Below are 15,594 nucleotides of genomic sequence, written 5' to 3'. Positions count from 1 at the left end.
TTGAACATCCAGTACCACTACAAAAAAAAAGACACATCCGTGACATTTTGGGCCGAACGAATTTTTTTCTGTCATACATATGACACTTCTATGACGATAATTGTGACTGTAAGTGCATCTAGTGCCACCGCTAGTTGGTTTTGGAGTATTGACGACAAACCTAGTTAAGGGACTAATGTGTTTGTGAGAATTGCAGGATAACACAGGTAGAAGTCCCTCATTGATTCGGTTTTCCTACCAGAGATGACCCCTAAAAATGTATGAAGACATTGAAGTCAAAGGTGGTATATGAAGATATTCACATTTAAGACTATGACAAGAGAAGACACCACATGAAGCCTATGGAGCTCGAAGACTTAGATCTTTCGTAGTTCTCTTTCTTCTATGTTGAGTCATAGGAACCACCGTACTGTTAAGTGGGGTCCAAGAGAACCAGTGAGAATGACTGAAGTGATGCTTAAACAAAACCTATGTCTTCGAGTGAAGACTTTGAGAGCGAATCTTGTCCAGAGTCGGGCAAGTCAGCTTTGCTTGAAGCCCAAGTAAAGTTTCCGTGTGAGTTTGAAATCTGACCGTTGGAACACGTGTCAGTTCCTTAGTGACCCAGGGTCATTTCGAACAAATCAGGTCGGGTTGCCAAGTGGCTATAAATAGCCCACCCCCTACAACCATAAACGGTTGGCTGCTCAGATTTAGAGTACGGCTTTTGTCGTTTGAGAGCAACCCACCTCGAAGCCTTTGAGAGAGAATTCCTTGCGAGGATAAAGCCCTAACCACCCAGAGCAAAAGAGAATTAGGCATCACTTAAGTCTTCTTGTCTGTGTGATCTGAAGACTTATTACACTTGAGGACTGTGCATCCTCCAGCCGGTTAGGCATCGCGTTCTGAGCATCCAAGAGACATTGTGGATTGCCGGTGAACAAAGTCTGTGAAGGTTTGGGAGTCTACCTTGAAGACTTACCAGAGTGATTGGGCGAGGTCTGTGTGACCTTAGCTCAAGGGGAATACGGTGAGGACTGGGTGTCCTGAGCTGCGTGTTCAGGACTGGTTGTCCGAGACTGTGTGTCCTAAGGTTTAAATACCTAGCCGCCCTAACCAGACGTACAGTTGTCATAGCAACTAGAACTGGTCCAACAAATCATTGTCTTCAGCGAGTCAGTGGTTTCATCCTACCTTCCCTTTACTTACTGTTACTCCTTGTGAAGTCATTGTATGTTCGCACTATCTTTTGTCTTCACTGAGTGACTGCGTGTTCTGTGTGGCTTCACAATATCTTCCTACCTGATCCTTACTACATTGCTACTATTAGTCATTGTGCTTTCACTCTATTGAATACTTGACTATGGCTTGCCTAGTGTAGTCTACCTTCCGCTTCAGGGTAATAGGTTTATTTCTATCGTTTGTCTTCATAACTTCCACGTTTTGAAGACTTCCATAAAAATCGCCTATTCACCCCCCCCTCTAGTCGATATAACACACTTTCAATTGGTATCAGAGCAAGGTGCTCCCTTGTTCTGTGTGATTCGGTTTAACCACCTGGAGTTTTAGCTATGTCGACTGCAGGGATAATTAAAGTCTCTGCTGCGTGTCCCGTCTTCGATGGAACTGAATATCCCTACTGGAAGAATAAGATGCGCATGCATCTTGAAGCCATTGACGTCGACCTATGGTATGTCGTCAAGAACGTCGTTCCCAAGGCTGGAGAAGGTTTCACAGCTGCTGATGTCAACAAGTTCGTTCAACTGGACTCTACTGCCAAGAACATCATCTGTGGTCATCTGACCAAAGGACAGTATGGCCGTGTGAGTGCTTTGGAAACATCTAAGCTGGTCTGGGACTGGCTCTCCAAGGTCAATGAAGGCGTCTCAACCCAGAGAGATCAGAGAATCAGTGTCCTTCGCAACCTCTTCAACCGCTTCAAGCGACATGACAATGAGAATGTCCAGCTCACATTTGACCAACTCACTGACATCACAAATGAGCTTCAAGCCCTCTGCGCTACTAAGATCACCAAACATGAAGTCGTCAAGACACTACTGAGATCACTTGATAGTTCGTTTGACACCCTAGCCCTGATGATTTAGGAACGTCCTGATTTCAAGACACTCGATCCGTCTAACATACTTGAGAGGCTCAATACACATGAGTTTCAGCTTTCTGAGAAAAGAGATGTCTACGGTCCAAACTATGGGCGAACTCGTGCCTTGAAGGCAAAAGCTATCTCCTCATCTGAAGAAGAATCTGACAGCAGTTCGGATGATCCTGAAGACATTGGAAGGGAACTTGCTATGCTTGTGAAGAAGTTCCAAAAATTCACCAAGAAGAAAGGTTTCAGAAAGTCTTCCCGATCAAGCTCAAGGAATGATGAAGCTTCTGCTCACGACTACAAGAAGAAAACATGTCACAAGTGCAAGAAACCTGGCCACTTCATCTCTGAGTGTCCAAAGTGGGACAATGAGAACAAAAAGAAGAAGAAGAGCAAGGAATATGACTCTGACGACAAGAAGAAGAAGAAATACTCAAAGTCTTCTTCCAAGTCTTCCTCAAAGTCTTCATCACACAAGAAGAGCTCATCTGGCAAGGCACGTGCGTTTGTTGGCAAGGAAATGGATTTAGAGGAGGAGTCTGAAGGAAATATGCCCTAGAGGCAATAATAAAGTTATTATTTATTTCCTTATATCATGATAAATGTTTATTATTCATGCTAGAATTGTATTAACCAGAAACATAATACATGTGTGAATACATAGACAAACAGAGTGTCACTAGTATGCCTCTACTTGACTAGCTCGTTAATCAAAGATGGTTATGTTTCCTAACCATGGACAAAAGAGTTGTTATTTGATTAATGAGATCACATCATTAGTTGAATGATCTGATTGACATGACCCATTCCATTAGCTTAGCACCCGATCGTTTAGTATGTTGCTATTGCTTTCTTCATGACTTATACATGTTCCTATGACTATGAGATTATGCAACTCCCGTTTACCAGAGGAACACTTTGTGTGCTACCAAACGTCACAACGTAACTAGGTGATTATAAAGGAGCTCTACAGGTGTCTCCAAAGGTAGATGTTGGGTTGGCGTATTTCGAGATTAGGATTTGTCACTCTGATTGTCGGAGAGGTATCTCTGGGCCCTCTCGGTAATGCACATCACTTAAGCCTTGCAAGCATTGCAACTAAATGAGTTAGTTGCGGGATGATGTATTACAGAACGAGTAAAGAGACTTGCCGGTAACGAGATTGAACTAGGTATTATATACCGACGATCGAATCTCGGGCAAGTAGCATACCGATGACAAAGGGAACAACGTATGTTGTTATGCGGTCTGACCGATAAAGATCTTCGTAGAATATGTAGGAGCCAATATGGGCATCCAGGTCCCGCTATTGGTTATTGACCGAAGAAGTGTCTCAGTCATGTCTACATTGTTCTCGAACCGTAGGGCCCGCACGCTTAATGTTACGATGACAGTTATTATGAGTTTATGCATTTTGATGTACTGAAGGTTGTTCGGAGTCCCAGATGTGATCACGGACATTACGAGGAGTCTCGAAAGGGTCGAGACATAAAGATTGATATATTGGAAGCCTATATTTGGATATCGGAAGTGTTCCGGGTGAAATCGGGATTTTACCGGAGTACCGGGAGGTTACCGGAACCCCCCGGGAGCTAAATGGGCCTTAGTGGGCTTTAGTGGAAAGGAGAAAGGGGCAGCCCTAGGTGGCCGCGTGCCTCCCCCCTCCCCTTGTCCTATTAGGACTAGGAGAGGTGGCCGGCCCCCCTCTCTCTCTTTCCCCCCCTTGAGGATTCCTATTCCAACTAGGATTGGGGGGGAATCCTACTCCCAGAGGGAGTAGGACTCCTCCTGGCGTGCCCCAAGGCTAGCCGCACCTCTCCCCCCTTGCTCCTTTATATACAAGGGTAGGGGGCACCTCTAGACACACAATTGATCCCCGTGATCGTTCCATAGCCGTGTGCGGTGCCCCCTGCCACCATATTCCACCTCGATCATATTGTAGCGGTGCTTAGGCGAAGCCCTGCGACAGTAGAACATTAAGATCGTCACCACGCCGTCGTGCTGACGGAACTTTTCCCCGACGCTTTGCTGGATCGGAGCCCGGGGATCGTCATCGAGCTGTACGTGTGCTAAGAACTCAGAGGTGCCGGAGTAACGGTGCTTGGATCGGTCGGATCGGGAAAACGTACGACTACTTCCTCTACGTTGTGTGATCGCTTCCGCAGTCGGTCTGCGTTGGTACGTAGACAACACTCTCCCCTCTCGTTGCTTTGCATCACCATGATCTTGCGTGTGTGTAGGATTTTTTTTTTGAAATTACTACATTCCCAACAGAGTCCGCTTCTGAGGAGGCGGAGGTGGAGTCTGGGGAGGATTCCGATTCAGGCGTCGCAAGTCTGGCTACAGCATACATTGCCAAGTCCATCTTCAACACTGAAGACAATGACTTCATCACCAACACTGATGCAAATGACAAGCACTACTCCGCTTCTACCTACTACTTCATGGCATGCGGTGCCAAGGTAAACACACGCACTACTCACTATCAAACATCTAGTGACAATGACTCTGATTGTGGTTCAAAACCCAGCTACAAAACACTTGCCAAAATTGCAACTGAACAACAGAGAGCTATGGAACATATTCAAAAACTGTTAGACAGAAGCGATGATCTGTTAGGTTGCTGAAATGACTCGATCTGAATCCTTAATTGAAGACATAAAAAATCTTCACGTTAAGTATGAGGAACTTGAAAGTCGTCATGAAACTCTCTCAACAACTCATGAAAAGCTTTCCTATGATTATCTTCAAAGGAAGCAAGATCTTGAGAAATTGAGAGCGGCTCATGAAGATCTTCAAAAGGAAAATGAGTCACTTCGCGCCAAACAGATCAGTTCCGCTCAGGAAGGATTTGAACCACCATGTCTTAAATGCATTGAGCGTGATAATGCTACTTCTGTTGCTGAATGTTCTACTTCTACTACTGTTGCAATATCTTCAACTGTTGATGTGGTAACTAACCCCTCTGCTGAGGATACCACTGCTATTGCTGATGAGAATGCTAGGTTGAAGACATTGCTTGAAACAGGGATGTACAAAAGTCTTAAAGGGCATCAGACACTATGTGATGTCCTCAAAAAGCATATTCTGAACCGAAACCCGAGGAAAGAGGGTGTTGGGTTCGTAAGGAAAATGAATGCTGATGGCTCTTACTGGAAACCTGAGCAGTACCCCAAAACCACATGGGTTGCTGCAAAGGAACCTTCAGCAGATCCATCCAATCTATCTGGCTTCACTTGTGCTAACCCCATTATCATTGATGAATCCCTTGATGCAAACTATAAACTATTTAAGAATCAGAATGGTGAAGTGTTTGTCAGGTACATTGGTACTAACTGCAGGAATGGACCGCCTATGAAGAAGATCTGGGTTCCGAAAAGGTGTCTGGAGAATCTTCCTGTGAATGTCATCATGACACCTCACGTGAAGAAGACAAACCTCAGACCAAAGGCTTCATACGGTCCAAAGGCTTCATACAAACAAAGGACTCACCTAAGTTGCACTAACGCAAATGTTTTGCATGGAAACCATACTCAGGCATATGAATATGAGAGTGGTTCATCAAACCGCCATGTTCATAAGACCAAGAACTATTCTGCTTATTCTTATGAGTACTATTGTCCGCCTGCAAGACTGTTTGCTAGGGCTCCAAAGCCAAAGTTCTCAGATGTTGCACTTAGACTTATTGCTTCTAAGCCACCCTTGAAGATGTGGGTGGCTAAGAAAGCTTAACTCTCTTTTGTAGGGAAAGGTCTCCAGCAGAAAACCAAAATCGTCTGACGCTATTGCTGGGGACCTTAAACATCTTGTAGGGCGCAAGATCAAATGCCCGAATTGTCTTACTATGTACTTCGTTCCTGAATCGCTTGCTAATCTCCCTATTAGTCCTAATCTGGATCTAAGCTTTCATAACCCACTGGTTCGTCAAATGTTTTTGCTTCACAATGCTCTTCGTGAAGTCTATCCCCCTAACTGCACTATAGGGTACGACACCAGCGTCTTCAGAATGGATTATTGATAGTGGGTGTACAAATCACATGACTAGAAAAAGAAGCCTTCTTATGGACTCAACCTTACGTCCATCCGACAAGAGCCACATCACATTTGCTGACACTAGTAAAAGTAAGGTATTGGGTCTAGGTAGAGTTGCAATCTCAAGGGATCAACACATGGATAAAGTCATGCTTGTTGAATCCCTTGGCTTCAACTTAATGTCTGTCTCAATGCTTTGCGATTTAAACATGATCGTAATATTTGGAAAATATCGTTGCCTTGTTCTAATGGAATCTGACAAGTCTCTAGTATTTGAAGGGTATCGAAAAGATGATTTGTACGTGGTAGATTTCTCAGCAGGACCACAGCTTGCCGTATGTCTTCTAGCAAAAGCTTCAGAATGCTGGCTCTGGCATCGGAGGCTTGGGTATGCTGGCACGAGGAACCGCCACACCCTGGCAAAGAAGAAGCATGTCATAGGCATCGAGGGCGTCAAGTTCAAGAAAGATCACTTATGCGGTGCCTGTGAGGCAGGAAAGATGACAAGGGCCAAACATCCCTCAAAGACAATCATGACCACTACTCGACCCTTCGAACTGCTTCACATGGATCTTTTCGGTCCCACTCATTACTCAACTCTTACTACTACTGCTCGTCTCTATGGCTTTGTCATTGTTGATGATTATTCTAGATATACTTGGGTGCACATAATCCTTTACAAGGCTGAAGTGCAGGATGTCTTCAAACGCTTCGCCAATCGAGCAATGAACAACTATGGCGCCAAGATAAAGCATATCAGAAGTGACAATGGCACTGAATTCAAGAACACTGGTCTTGATACATATCTTGATACCTTGGGCATCACACATGAATTCTCAGCCCCGTACACGCCACAGCAGAATGGGGTCGTCGAACGCAAGAACAGAACACTCATTGAGATGGCCAGAACGATGCTAGATGAATACAAGACTCCAAGAAAATTCTGGCCTGAAGCCATTGATACTGCATGCCATACAATCAATCGTGTTTATCTTCACAAGCTTCTGAACAAGACATCTTATGAGCTCCTTACTGGCAAGAAGCCAAATGTCAGTTACTTCAGAGTATTTGGCGCCAGGTGTTGGATCAAGGACCCACATCACACCTCAAAGTTTGCACCAAAAGCACATGAGGGTTTTATGCTTGGATATGGAAAGGATTCACACTCCTACAGAGTCTTCAATCTCTTTCATTACAAAGTGGTTGAAACAGTGGATGTGCGGTTCAATGAGACCAACGGTTCACAAAGAGAGCAACTGCCAAATGTGCTAGATGAAGTTCCATCCAGTGAATCAATCAAGCTAATGGGAACTGGAGAAATTATACCTTCTGAAGCTCATCCTGAAGAAGAACTTATCATCTCAGCACCTAATCAACATGAAGACAATGCTCAGCCTGAAGACATTCCTTCTAACAACGACAATGATCAGCAAGAGCAAAATCTTCGCCCTGTACATCCTCGCGTTGCCAATGAAGTGCAGATTGAAAGAATAATTGATAACATCAATGCACCCGGTCCACTCACTCGTTCAAGGGCAACTCATCTAGCAAATTTTTGTGGGCACTTTGCATTCGTCTCAATAACAGAACCCAAGAAAGTTGAAGAAGCCTTCATGGAACCTAAATGGATTCAAGCTATGCAAGATGAGCTTCAACAGTTTGAGCTGAATAATGTATGGGAACTAGTCAAGCGTCCCGATCCTCGGAAGCACAACATAATAGGCACCAAATGGATATACCGCAACAAGCAAGACGAGCATGGTCAAGTTGTCAGAAACAAAGCTCGTCTCGTTGCTCAAGGATATACTCAAGTGGAAGGCATTGACTTCGATGAAACATTTGCTCCTGTGGCTAGACTTGAAGCCATACGCATATTGCTGGCCTATGCAAATCATCACAACATACTTCTTTATCAAATGGATGTGAAGAGTGCCTTCCTCAATGGCAAGATTGAAGAAGAAGTGTATGTTGCACAACCTCCTGGCTTTGAAGATCCAAAACATCCTGACATGGTATACAAGCTCAACAAGGCACTGTATGGCCTCAAACAAGCCCCTCGGGCCTGGTATGACACACTCAAATACTTCCTGAAGAGCAAAGGCTTCATACCTGGTTCTCTCGACCCCACTCTCTTCACGAAGACATATGATGGTGAACTGTTTGTGTGCCAAATATATGTGGATGACATTATCTTCGGCTGCACCAATCAGAAGTACAGTGAAGAGTTTGGATATATGATGCAAGAGCAATATCAAATGTCTATGATGGGAGAGCTGAAGTTCTTTCTCGGTCTTCAAATACGACAGCAACGCAACGGCATCTTCATATCTCAAGAGAAGTATCTCAAAGATTGCCTGAAGAAGTTCGGTATGCAAGACTGCAAAGGCTTCACGACGCCAATTCCAGCCAAGCATCATCTGGGTCCTGACGACAATGGTAAAGAGTTCGATCAAAAGGTATACCACTCCATGATTGGTTCTTTACTTTATCTATGTGCATCTAGGCCAGATATTATGCTTAGTGTTTGCATGTGTGCTCAATTTCAAGCGGCACCAAAGGAGTCGAATCACTTAGCTGTGAAGCAAATTCTTCAATATTTGGCTCACACCCCAACTCTAGGATTATGGTATCCAAAGGGCTCAGAGTTTGATCTGGTTGGATTCTCGGATGCTGATTATGCTGGTGACAAAGTTGATTGCAAGTCTACATCAGGCACATGTCACTTTCTGGGACGATCACTTGTATGTTGGTCTTCAAAGAAGCAGAACTGTGTACCTCTCTCCACTGCTAAATCTGAATACATTGCTGCTGGATCTTGCTGCGCTCAGCTTCTGTGGATGAAGCAAACGCTCAAAGACTGTGGCATTCATCTGAAGCAAGTGCCACTCTACTGCGACAACGAAAGCGCCATCAAGATTGCCAACAACCCAGTTCAGCACTCGAAGACAAAGCACATTGAAATTCGTCATCACTTTCTCAGAGATCATGTTGTGAAGGAAGATATTGATATCATACACGTCAACACTGAAGAGCAATTGGCAGATATCTTTACCAAGCCCTTGGATGAGAAGAGATTTTGCAAGTTACGGTGTGAGCTAAATATCCTGGAATCCTCAAATGTCCTGTGATCAGGCACACATCCTAACCCTTATGCATATTGATGACTTAGATATGCAACACACGAAGTAAAGTATATCTTCAATCAATGAAGACATACATTCTAAGTGTGAATACATTAATGTGGAATTTGACTTCGGAGTGCCACGATAATTGTGCGCCATGTCTGGGTCTAATACTTCCTATACGATGGGTAACGCCACCACCAAATGTTCTATTTTAAAGTGTTTCACTCATGGCGTTACCTTGCTATGTCTTCACATTTGGTTTGGCTTCGATCTCAACATGTCTTCATGAGTATCTTCACTATGTTGATTATATATATACTAGTGTTCTGCCCTCTACAGCATTCACTTATAGCTATGTCTTCTAGTTGTATCTTTTGAACTAAGTGAATGTGATCGGACCCTAACCTCTCTATGCTATCTATCTCAAACTCTATCTCTCCAAATCATAATCATTCTATTGAAACTGTCGAATGTCTTCTCTGCGTCCTTGTCAGCAGAAGATACAAAGACAAACCTTAAGTCCACTTTCAATGCTCATTCCTCCACATGAAACCCGGAGAAGTAGGAATGACCACTCGACAATCCAGGTGTGCGTGGGACGTGGAACAAACCCCAAAATTTTGTATGATGGCCACGTGGTCCTCAGATGCGAATCGCCAGGGGCACCTATGTAATAACACAGTGCCGCCCCTATACCTAGAAATACACACTTCACAGCGGTCATTATCTCTTCTTCCACTCTCGCATGAACCCTAGCGCCACCGCTAGCCCTCGACGACGCCGGCGACGAAGCGCTTCGCTGTCGCAACCTCTCCGACACCGTATTCACGCCGACCGCGGACATCGTCCTCTCCACCGCCGCTGTAGGTGTCCTCCGTCGCCAAGTTAGGGCACGGAAGATCGAACTGCTCGGCCTCATCTTCCACTCCGTCTAGCAGTTCTTAGTGTGGTAAATAAAACTTCCTTTTTACGGGACCGTTGATCCTATGGCTTTGTCACTTTCTACCACAGGCAGTTTCTATTCACACAAGTTAGATCTCTCTCATACTGCATCTCATAACATGCCTAGTATATTCACTTATGCTTCACAAAGTAGTTAGATTCCTCACTTGTACTGAACTCTGGATTCGTACAAATCTGGAACAAACTCCTTATCTATGAGTGAATGTCTTCGCACGATGAGGTCAATGTCTTCTAAACTGATTTATATTCAAAATCTTCTGAGAATGCATATGACCTCTTCCCCTTCCCTCGCACCTTAATGCTGTCACAGGCACATGTCCGTGGGAGAATCCCTTGGTTCTCATAGTCTGCATTCATTTGCAGAATTCTTACAACATCATATAAATTCTCCCGAAGCAAGTTCCTATTTGTCCAGCAAGCGAAAATCTTTGAAGCCTTTGAACGTGTTGAAGCCTTTCAGTTTAAAGTTCATGGCTTCAGAGAAATGAGCAAGGAAGGGTGGCAGAAAGCGTCGTGGAGAAACATCTAGAGATCTGCCAGATGACCTCTCAGAACTGTACAAGACAGATCCTGAAGAGGATTACAATCAGCGCAAGACCCGAATCCAATGGATTCGAAGATATTGGGCAGAACAATGGTTCAAATACCGATTTGTAACCCAGGAATATGCTGAGAAAAATGCCATTAAGGGACCATGGGGAGACATCCTATACAAGAATCTTCAACCCAGGTCCGGAGATGAAGTCATTGAACAAGGCTTCTATCCCTGCATGGTCCGTGGGCCACAGCCTGTTGATGCACACCCATCGTCACTACTATGGTGTCGTGACGACATTCTACTCAAGCGCAACTTCCAGTTTGCCCAGAACTCAGCAAAGCAAAACAAGAAGACATTGGGACTAGACTTCAACCCTGGTCCCTCAGCTCCAAGGGCTGATGGCACACGAGATGCAGAACCCAATGTCGTCGGTCCTTTCTACAACCTTGAAGGCCTCATCACCCATATCTTGGTTCAAGGGACTGCAGTGAATGAGCCTGAAGCTGACGCTGAATCAGATGAAGCGCCTGCAGCACCGAAGCGAAAGAAGCAGCCAAAAGCTTCAAAGCCTGCCTCTGCTCCAAAACTCTCACGAGCGAAGCCACTGACAACTGCACCTCCTGAAGACAGTGCGCAGTCTAAAGATTTGTCACACATCTCCAAGCCCCAGAAGGTCAAGATGCCTCTGCCACACACCGGCCAAGAGCTAACAGCTGCTGCCATTCTGCGCAATGATGCCATTGATCTGTCAAGTGCTGAAGATCTTGCAGATGACGCTCTTGAGCAACTCATCAAGAGCAAAGAAGAAGCAGAAATCTTCAATGATCTGCCTCTCTTTGATGTAACAATCATCCACAACATCATTAATGAATCATTTGACATGCCAAACATCAGCTTCGAAGATCTGCAACTACCCATTGGCCTCATTGTCGCCTTCCATGGCGCCATTGCTTCAGACTTAGCTATCGCCCAGCGCATTGTTGAACTGAAGCAAAAGATTGACTATGAAAAGGCTCAGTTCAAGAAGCATATGGCCAAGCTCAGCGTGCAAGAGGTGAAGAACTTCAAGATTATGCTGCACGAGCTCAAGGAAGCCTTTCTAAAGAAACGTGCAGAAGCTCAGGGGTCGCGTGAGCGCATGAAGGTTCTGGCTGACAGATGTGTGCAAGCCTACAATGAGGCTAAGAAGCGCAAGGCCCTTGGGCATCCTGGCATCAACCCCAGGATGGTAGCAAAGAAGATGAAGAAGCCCGCCACGGCTGAACCTGACGCACCAAGGCAGGAAGCAGATCCCATTGTCTTCCCAACTAGAATGACTGGATCGAAGCCAAAAAGCCGGTCAACCGCTTCAGAGCTCAAGAAGACGAGGACTGCTGAGGCTGAAGCCAGGAAGAGGAAACATCCTGAAGCCTCTCCTATTGCCCCCTCCAAGAAGAAGAGGAAGACCAAGAAAGATCGGGCTTCTCCCACAGAGCCTTTGATAGTTGAACCCATTTCCATGGTTCATCCTAACGCTGAACGCCAACTGACAATCCATGAGCCTGCTTTCACAGAGGCTCATGAAGCTAAAGACTTTCCAGCAGCTCATCCCATCGCTGCTGAAGACATTGGTCAACATGACCATGTAGAAGATGGTGCAGTCCTTCCTCAACTCGAGAACAGCGAACTCATCAGCATTGGTCGTCCTCTGACGCCAATCGCTCAGGATGCTTCATGGGCTGATCGTCCACAAGAGGAAGAAGACTTTGAGGCCCAGCCAACTCCAACTACACAGGTGTCGCCTGCGTTGTGCAGGCTTCGCAAAGGTCCAAGGCCTCAAGTCTCTGCTGAAGACAATCCGGCTGCATCAGCCACGGAAGAAGAAGTCCCACAAGTTACCACTCCCCTGTCCCACCAAGAAGCAGTTCTCGAGGAGAACATGATCGTGACCGATCCTCCTGCTCGTCAAGTGGAGGTTGAACATCTTGAGGCTGCCACCACCAACACCACTGAAGCCACTGACGCTGTCATGGCTGAAGCTAATGTGGAGCCCTCACCAACAAAAGCACCAGAAGTCACCGAAGCCATTGATCCCGCCACTTCTGTTCCTGAGTCTGCTGCCGGTCCCCAGTTCGACTATCATGTTGAGCACAGGCCTCAGGTACAGAAGCCAATCCCAAGATTTCCAAGGTTCCTAGGTCCTGCATCAGCACCTGGCTCCTTCAATATCAATGGCTTCAGAGCAGACAACACATTCTTCAACAGCTCCAGGAACCCCTACTCAAGGGAAAGAATATCATTTGATCGGTTCTGGAGTTATCCGCAGCGAAGCTATTACTCATGCGTTCTTTACAACCAAGGTCGCATCTTCCCACACAAGCGCCTTGACATTGAAGCAATAGCTGGTCTGCCCTATCTGGAAGAAGCTCTGGATTGCTTCAAAGAGGTTGGACTGCTGCCGTTCGTCACTGACCAAGAACATTGGAATGAAGAGTTGCTGCTCCAATTCTATGCCACACTTCACATCCGCGGGTATAGCAGAGATCCGAAGACTTGGGTCCTGGAGTGGATGACAGGAAACATTCATCACGAAGCCAAAGCCTTTGACATCATTGAGATCACTAGTTTTCCCACTCCTGGTGATCTCTACGAGCATGGCTGTCAGCTTCATAGTGAAGCTATTGAGAGCATCTTTCAGAAGACTGAACCTAATATGAGTGAGATGCTCAGTATGATGAAGCCATTGCCCCAAGATGCTGCTTATCCCACGGAGTTCTTCGTTGAAGACCTTGAGTATCTGCCAAGAACCATTTATCACATCATAAGGCGAACTCTCTGGCCAATCAAAGGACATTCTCCCCATGCCAAGATGGAAGGTGCAATGAAGACTTTGGTCTTCTACATTCTTCATGGAAAATGCTTCAATACACAGGATTTCTTCATTCGCAAACTTGTTGCATCTGGCTCTGATCTGTTTGGTTTGAAGTTCTACGCCCCTTGGGTGATGCGGCTGATCAAACTTCACTCTGCTATCTCATATCAGCCCTCGGCCCGCAACCATCGGATCTTTTTGCCTGATGTGGATATTTCTATTGAAGCCATCTATCCTGAGCCTGCCAAGGAACCTCTCAGTCTTCAGAATGCAGAGCATCAAAGTTTCACTTAGAACGTTGAAGGCATGGAAGCCGTAACTCGTGTGTATCCTTTGGCTGGCACTACACGTGCACCACATCCTGCTCTCACTGAAGCCACTGATAGTACAACTGCTCCACGACCCAAGAAGCGCACTCGTGTTCTCAACGACCGAGAGCTTCTTGTGGCTCTTCATCTGAAACAGGACAGGCATCATGACTGGCTGAAGCGTCAGATGCAAAGCCTCTTGGTGGATGTTAATCGCATTTGCAATCTTGCCACCAAGAATGCTTTTGTTGCCCATGAAAACTCTCGCCGCACATGGAAAGGGCTAACGCTGATGTGTTCTGAAGATGATCTTCAAGAGGATGGCTTCACTGAGCGATTCAAGTTTGACTCCACACCTCCTCGAAGGGCAGTGCTGCGACGAACTCCATCCCTTGAAGACTCTGAGTTCTCTTCCTCTGCTGCAACTGTGAATGCTAGAGTGATCGAGGATGAAGACAATGCTACTTCACCGCCACCTCCTTCAGCATGCTTCGACTCTGCTCCAAGCTCTTCAGCACCGCCAAACACCCCCAGCGACCCTGCTGCTTCACCTACTCCTCATGGGAACAAGTAGATGCTCTATGTCTTCAAACCTTTTTGGTCCGTACTGACAAAAGGGGGAGAAGCATATGAGGTTGATAGTCTTCAAGCGGGTCCATATGGGCGGGTGCTTTATATTTTGCTTCGTGCTTACAACTCTCGTTTTGCTACATTTGGTTCTTTGAGTTGTAACACTTAAACTCGATGGTCGTCTGCTACTTATCTGCCACCTTGTGTTGCGATGATAAATTCCGCACTTAGATCATTCTGCAGACGTCCATTATGCATGTCATTATCTTCATATACTTTCACATGCATAGTGGATTGTCGTCATAAGTTGAAGTGGATCTCCACAAGTACAACCTGCCATGTGCATTTGCATTCCAAAAGCAAATTAGTTATATGCACATCTTCAGGGGGAGCCCTTGCAACTTATGAAGACAATTCCTTATCCTTTACAATTTCACAGATTATATTCCCCGTTGAAAACTTCAACTAGTTTGTCATCAATCACCAAAAAGGGGGAGATTGTAAGTGCATCTAGTGCCACCCCTAGTTGGTTTTGGAGTATTGACGACAAACCTAGTTGAGGGACTAATGTGTTTGTGAGAATTGCAGGATAACACAGGTAGAAGTCCCTCATTGATTCGGTTTTCCTACCAGAGATGACCCCTAAAAATGTATGAAGACATTGAAGTCAAAGGTGGTATATGAAGATATTCACATTGAAGACTATGACAAGAGAAGACACCACATGAAGCCTATGGAGCTCGAAGACTTAGATCTTTCGTAGTTCTCTTTCTTCTGTGTTGAGTCATAGGAACCACCGTACTATTAAGTGGGGTCCAAGAGAACCAGTCAGAATGACTGAAGTGATGCTTAAACAAAACCTATGTCTTCGAGTGAAGACTTTAAGAGCGAATCTTGTCCAGAGCCGGGCAAGTCAGCTTTGCTTGAAGACCAAGTAAAGTTGCCGTGTGAGTTTGAAATCTGACCGTTGGAACACGTGTCAGTTCCTTAGTGACTCAGGGTCATTTCGGACAAATCAGGTCGGGTTGCCAAGTGGCTATAAATAGCCCACCCCCTACAACCATAAACGGTTGGCTGCTCAGATTTAGAGTACGGCTTTTGTCGTTTGAGAGCAACCCACC

The sequence above is a fragment of the Triticum aestivum genome, chromosome 1A (genome assembly GCF_018294505.1).
Source record: "Triticum aestivum cultivar Chinese Spring chromosome 1A, IWGSC CS RefSeq v2.1, whole genome shotgun sequence".
Taxonomy (NCBI): Eukaryota; Viridiplantae; Streptophyta; class Magnoliopsida; order Poales; family Poaceae; genus Triticum; species Triticum aestivum.
This window is presented reverse-complemented; position numbering follows the sequence as displayed.